Source organism: Taudactylus pleione, unplaced genomic scaffold (genome assembly GCF_031769625.1).
Source record: "Taudactylus pleione unplaced genomic scaffold, aTauple2 ptg000550l, whole genome shotgun sequence".
NCBI classification, from domain to species: Eukaryota; Metazoa; Chordata; class Amphibia; order Anura; family Myobatrachidae; genus Taudactylus; species Taudactylus pleione.
This window is the reverse complement of record NW_028284952.1, coordinates 2,310,001-2,315,000: the sequence shown is the minus strand read 5'-3', so window position 1 is coordinate 2,315,000 and position 5,000 is coordinate 2,310,001. Positions and strand designations below refer to the sequence as shown.

Below are 5,000 nucleotides of genomic sequence, written 5' to 3'. Positions count from 1 at the left end.
CGAGATTGGGCATGTCCAGTGAGGTTTGGCTGTAAGTTTGCAATAATATTAACTTTAGACCTCTATTACTTCTTAACTCAAGTAAATTCATTGATAAGTTGAAAAAATTAAATGTAAAATGTAATAGAAAAGAATGTTATGGCAGTATAAAATTACCTACTGCAACTGGTATTCCCAGGTGGTATCCCATCCAAGTACTTACCAGGCCCAACACTGTATAGCTTCCAAGATCAGACGAGATTGGGCATGTCCAGTGAGGATTGGCTGTAGGTGCACAAAAACATTAACTTTAGACCTCTATTACTTTTTAACTCAAGTAAGTTCATTGATAAGTTGAAAAAATTAAATGTAAAATGTAATAGAAAAGAATTTTATAGTATGATAAAATGAACTACAGCAGCTGGTATTCCCTGGTGGTCTCCCATCCAAGTACTAACCAGGCCCAACACTGCATAGCTTCCAATATCAGACAAGATTGGGCATGTCCAGTGTGGTTTGGCTGTAGGTGCTCAAAAACATTAACTTTAGACCTCTATTACTTCTTAACTCAAGTAAATTCATTGATAAGTTGAAAAAATTAAATGTAAAATGTAATAGAAAAGAATGTTATGGCAGTATAAAATTACCTACAGCACCTGGTATTCCCAAGTGGTCTCCCATCCAAGTACTAACCAGGCCCAACACTGCATAGCTTCCAAGTTCAGACGAGATTGGGCATGTCCTGTGTGGTTTGGCTGTAGGTGCTCAAAAACATTAACTTTAGACCTCTATTACTTCTTAACTCAAGTAAATTCATTGATAAGTTGAAAAAATTAAATGTAAAATGTAATAGAAAAGAATGTTATGGCAGTATAAAATTATCTACAGCACCTGGTATTCCCAGGTGGTCTCCAGTCCAAGTACTAACCAGGCCCAACACTGCATAGCTTCCAAGTTCAGACGAGATTGGGCATGTCCTGTGTGGTTTGGCTGTAGGTGCTCAAAAACATTAACTTTAGACCTCTATTACTTCTTAACTCAAGTAAATTCATTGATAAGTTGAAAAAATTAAATGTAAAATGTAATAGAAAAGAATGTTATGGCAGTATAAAATTATCTACAGCACCTGGTATTCCCAGGTGGTCTCCAGTCCAAGTACTTACCAGGCCCAACACGGCATAGCGTCCAAGATCAGACGAGATTGGGCATGTCCAGTGTGGTTTGGCTGTAGGCGCTCAAAAACATTAATTTTAGACCTCTTTTACTTCTTAACTCAAGTAAATTCATTGATAAGTTGAAAAAATTAAATGTAAAATGTAATAGAAAAGAATGTTATGGCAGTATAAATTTACCTACAGCATCTGGTATTTCCAGGTGGTCTCCCATCCAAGTACTAACCAGGCCCAACACTGCATAGCTTCCAAGATCAGATGAGATTGTTATTGTCCAGTGTGCTTTGGCTGTAGGTGCTCAAAAACATTAACTTTAGACCTCTTTTACTTCTTAACTCAAGTAAATTCATTGATAAGTTGAAAAAATTAAATGTAAAATGTAATAGAAAAGAATTTTATAGTATGATAAAATGAACTACAGCAGCTGGTATTCCCTGGTGGTCTCCCATCCAAGTACTAACCAGGCCCAACACTGCATAGCTTCCAATATCAGACAAGATTGCGCATGTCCAGTGTGGTTTGGCTATAGGTGCTCAAAAACATTAACTTTAGACCTCTTTTACTTCTTAACTCAAGTAAATTCAATGATTAGTTGAAAAATGAAATGTAAAATGTAATAGAAAAGAATGTTATGGCAGTATAAAATTACCTACTGCACCTGGTATTCCCAGGTGGTCTCCCATTCAAGTACTAACCAGGCCCAACACTGCATAGCTTCCAAGATCAGACGATATTGGGCATGTCCAGTGTTGTTTGGCTGCAGGTGCTCAAAAACATTAATTTTAGACCTCTATTACTTCTTAACTCAAGTAAATTCATTGATAAGTTGAAAAAATTAAATGTAAAATGTAATAGAAAAGAATGTTATGGCAGTATAAAATTACCTACAGCACCTGGTATTCCCAGGTGATCTCCCGTCCAAGTACTAACCAGGCCCAACACTGCATAGCTTCCAAGATCAGACGAGATTGGGCATGTCCAGTGTGGTTTGGCTGTAGGTGCTCAAAAGCATTAACTTTAGACCTCTATTACTTCTTAACACAAGTAAATTCATTGATAAGTTGAAAAAATTAAATGTAAAATGTAGTAGAAAAGACTGTTATGGCAGTATAAAATTACCTACAGCACCTGGTATTCCCAGGTGATCTCCCGTCCAAGTACTAACCAGGCCCAACACTGCATAGCTTCCAAGATCAAACAAGATTGGGCATGTCCAGTGTGGTTTGGCAGTAGGTGCTCAAAAACATTAACTTTAGACCTCTTTTACTTCTTAACTCATGTAAATTCATTGATAAGTTGAAAAAATTAAATGTAAAATGTAATAGAAAAGAATGTTTTGGCTGTATAAAATTTCCTACAGCAACTGGTATTCTCAGGTGGTCTCCCATTCAAGTACAAACCAGGCCCAACACAACAAAGCTTACAAGATCAGACGAGATTGGGCATGTCCAGTGTGGTTTGACTGTAGGTGCTCAAAAACATTAACTTTAGACCTCTTTTGCTTCTTAACTCAAGAAAATTCATTGATAAGTTAAAAAAATGTAATGTAAAATGTAATAGAAAAGAATGTTATGGCTATATTAAATTACCTACAGCACCTGGTATTCCCAGGTGATCTCCCGTCCAAGTACTAACCAGGCCCAACACTGCATAGCTTCCAAGATCAGACGAGATTGGGCATGTCCAGTGTGGTTTGGCTGTAGGTGCTCAAAAGAATTAACTTTAGACCTCTATTACTTCTTAACACAAGTAAATTCATTGATAAGTTGAAAAAATTAAATGTAAAATGTAGTAGAAAAGACAGTTATGGCAGTATAAAATTACCTACAGCACCTGGGATTCCTAGGTGGTCTCCCATCCAAGTACTAACCAGGCCCACCACTGCATAGCTTCCAAGATCAGACGAGATTGGGCATGTCCAGTGTGGTTTGGCTGTAGGTGCTCAAAAACATTAATTTTAAACCTCTTTTACTTCTTAACTCAAGTAAATTCAATGATTAGTTGAAAAATGAAATGTAAAACGTAATAGAAAAGAATGTTATGGCAGTATAAAATTACCTACAGCACCTGGCATTCCCAGGTGGTCTCCCATCCAAGTACTAACCAGGCCCAACACAGCATAGCTTTCAAGATCAGACGAGATTGGGCATGTCCAGTGTGGTTTGACTGTAGGTGCTCAAAAACATTAACTTTAGACCTCTTTTACTTCTTAACTCAAGTTAATTCATTGATAAGTTGAAAAAATGTAATGTAAAATGTAATAGAAAAGAATGTTATGACTATATAAAATTACCTACAGCACCTGGTATTCCCAGGTGGTCTCCCGTCCAAGTACTAACCAGGACCAAAACTGTATAGCTTCCAAGATCAAACGAGATTGGGCATGTCCACTGTGGTTTGGCTGTAGGTGCTCAAATGCATTCACTTTAGACCTCTATTACTTCTTAACTCAAGTAAATTCATTGATAAGTTTAAAAAATTAAATGTAAAATGTAATAGAAAAGAATGTTATGGTAGTATAAAATTACCTACAGCACCTGGGATTCCTAGGTGGTCTCCCATCCAAGTACTAACCAGGCCCAACACTGCATAGCTTCCAAGATCAGATGATATTGGGCATGTCCAGTGTGCTTTGGCTGTAGGTGCCCAAAACTATTAATTTTAGACCTCTATTACTTCTTAACTCAAGTAAATTCATTGATAAGTTGAAAAAATTAAATGTAAAATGTAATAGAAAAGAATGTTATGGCAGTATAAAATTACCTACAGCACCTGGTTTTCCCAGGTGGTCTCCCATCCAAGTACTAACCAGGCCCAACACTGCATAGCTTCCAAGTTCAGACGAGATTGGGCATATCCAGTGTGGTTTGGCTGTATGTGCTCAAAAACATTAACTTTAGACCTCTTTTACTTCTTAACTCAAGTAAATTCAATGATTAGTTGAAAAATGAAATGTAAAATGTAATAGAAAAGAATGTTATGGCAGTATAAAATTACCTACAGCACCTGGCATTCCCAGGTGGTCTCCCATCCAAGTACTAACCAGGCCCAACACTGCATAGCTTCCAAGATCAGATGATATTGGGCATGTCCAGTGTGGTTTGGCTGTAGGTGCCCAAAACCTTTAACTTTAGACCTCAATTACTTCTTAACTCAAGTAAATTCATTGATAAGTTGAAAAAATTAAATGTAAAATGTAATAGAAAAGAATGTTATGGCAGTATAAAATTACCTACAGCACCTGGTATTCCCAGGTGGTCTCCCATCCAAGTACTAACCAGGCCCAACACTGCATAGCTTCCAAGATCCAACGAGATTGGGCATGTCCAGTGTGGTTTGGCTGTAGGTGCTCAAATGCATTCATTTAGACCTCTATTACTTCTTAACTCAAGTAAATTCATTGATAAGTTTAAAAAATTAAATGTAAAATGTAATAGAAAAGACTGTTATGGTAGTATAAAATTACCTACAGCACCTGGGATTCCAAGGTGGTCTCCCATCCAAGTACTAACCAGGCCCAACACTGCATAGCTTCCAAGATCAGATGATATTGGGCATGTCCAGTATGGTTTGGCTGTAGGTGCTCAAAAGCATTAACTTTTGACCTCTATTACTTCTTAACTCAAGTAAATTCTTTGATAAGTTGAAAAAATTAAATGTAAAATGTAATAGAATAGACTGATATGGCAGTATAAAATTACCTACAGCACCTGGGATTCCTAGGTGGTCTCCCATCCAAGTACTAACCAGGCCCAACACTGCATAGCTTCCAAGATCAGACGAGATTGGGCATGTCCAGTGTGGTTTGGCTGTAAGTTTGCAAAAATATTAACTTTAGACCTCTATTAC

At 37.2% G+C, this 5,000-nt stretch overlaps 20 pseudogenes; all 20 read right to left on the bottom strand.

The window, feature by feature from the left end:
• LOC148491967 (5S ribosomal RNA) overlaps positions 1-37 on the bottom strand; it is a 119-nt pseudogene extending 82 nt beyond the window's left edge.
• A 116-nt stretch (positions 38-153) lies between these two features.
• Positions 154-272, bottom strand: LOC148491966 (5S ribosomal RNA; annotated as a pseudogene).
• A 116-nt stretch (positions 273-388) lies between these two features.
• On the bottom strand, positions 389-507 carry LOC148491965 (5S ribosomal RNA; annotated as a pseudogene).
• Positions 508-623: 116 nt separating this feature from the next.
• On the bottom strand, positions 624-742 carry LOC148491964 (5S ribosomal RNA; annotated as a pseudogene).
• A 116-nt stretch (positions 743-858) lies between these two features.
• LOC148491963 (5S ribosomal RNA) lies at positions 859-977 on the bottom strand (annotated as a pseudogene).
• Positions 978-1,093: 116 nt separating this feature from the next.
• Positions 1,094-1,212, bottom strand: LOC148491962 (5S ribosomal RNA; annotated as a pseudogene).
• Positions 1,213-1,328: 116 nt separating this feature from the next.
• Positions 1,329-1,447, bottom strand: LOC148491961 (5S ribosomal RNA; annotated as a pseudogene).
• A 350-nt stretch (positions 1,448-1,797) lies between these two features.
• Positions 1,798-1,916, bottom strand: LOC148491960 (5S ribosomal RNA; annotated as a pseudogene).
• Positions 1,917-2,032: 116 nt separating this feature from the next.
• LOC148491959 (5S ribosomal RNA) lies at positions 2,033-2,151 on the bottom strand (annotated as a pseudogene).
• Positions 2,152-2,267: 116 nt separating this feature from the next.
• LOC148491958 (5S ribosomal RNA) lies at positions 2,268-2,386 on the bottom strand (annotated as a pseudogene).
• Positions 2,387-2,737: 351 nt separating this feature from the next.
• LOC148491957 (5S ribosomal RNA) lies at positions 2,738-2,856 on the bottom strand (annotated as a pseudogene).
• A 116-nt stretch (positions 2,857-2,972) lies between these two features.
• Positions 2,973-3,091, bottom strand: LOC148491956 (5S ribosomal RNA; annotated as a pseudogene).
• Positions 3,092-3,206: 115 nt separating this feature from the next.
• LOC148491955 (5S ribosomal RNA) lies at positions 3,207-3,325 on the bottom strand (annotated as a pseudogene).
• Positions 3,326-3,441: 116 nt separating this feature from the next.
• On the bottom strand, positions 3,442-3,560 carry LOC148491954 (5S ribosomal RNA; annotated as a pseudogene).
• A 116-nt stretch (positions 3,561-3,676) lies between these two features.
• Positions 3,677-3,795, bottom strand: LOC148491953 (5S ribosomal RNA; annotated as a pseudogene).
• Positions 3,796-3,911: 116 nt separating this feature from the next.
• Positions 3,912-4,030, bottom strand: LOC148491952 (5S ribosomal RNA; annotated as a pseudogene).
• A 115-nt stretch (positions 4,031-4,145) lies between these two features.
• On the bottom strand, positions 4,146-4,264 carry LOC148491951 (5S ribosomal RNA; annotated as a pseudogene).
• Positions 4,265-4,380: 116 nt separating this feature from the next.
• Positions 4,381-4,499, bottom strand: LOC148491950 (5S ribosomal RNA; annotated as a pseudogene).
• A 115-nt stretch (positions 4,500-4,614) lies between these two features.
• LOC148491949 (5S ribosomal RNA) lies at positions 4,615-4,733 on the bottom strand (annotated as a pseudogene).
• Positions 4,734-4,849: 116 nt separating this feature from the next.
• Positions 4,850-4,968, bottom strand: LOC148491948 (5S ribosomal RNA; annotated as a pseudogene).
• Positions 4,969-5,000: the final 32 nt, after the last annotated feature.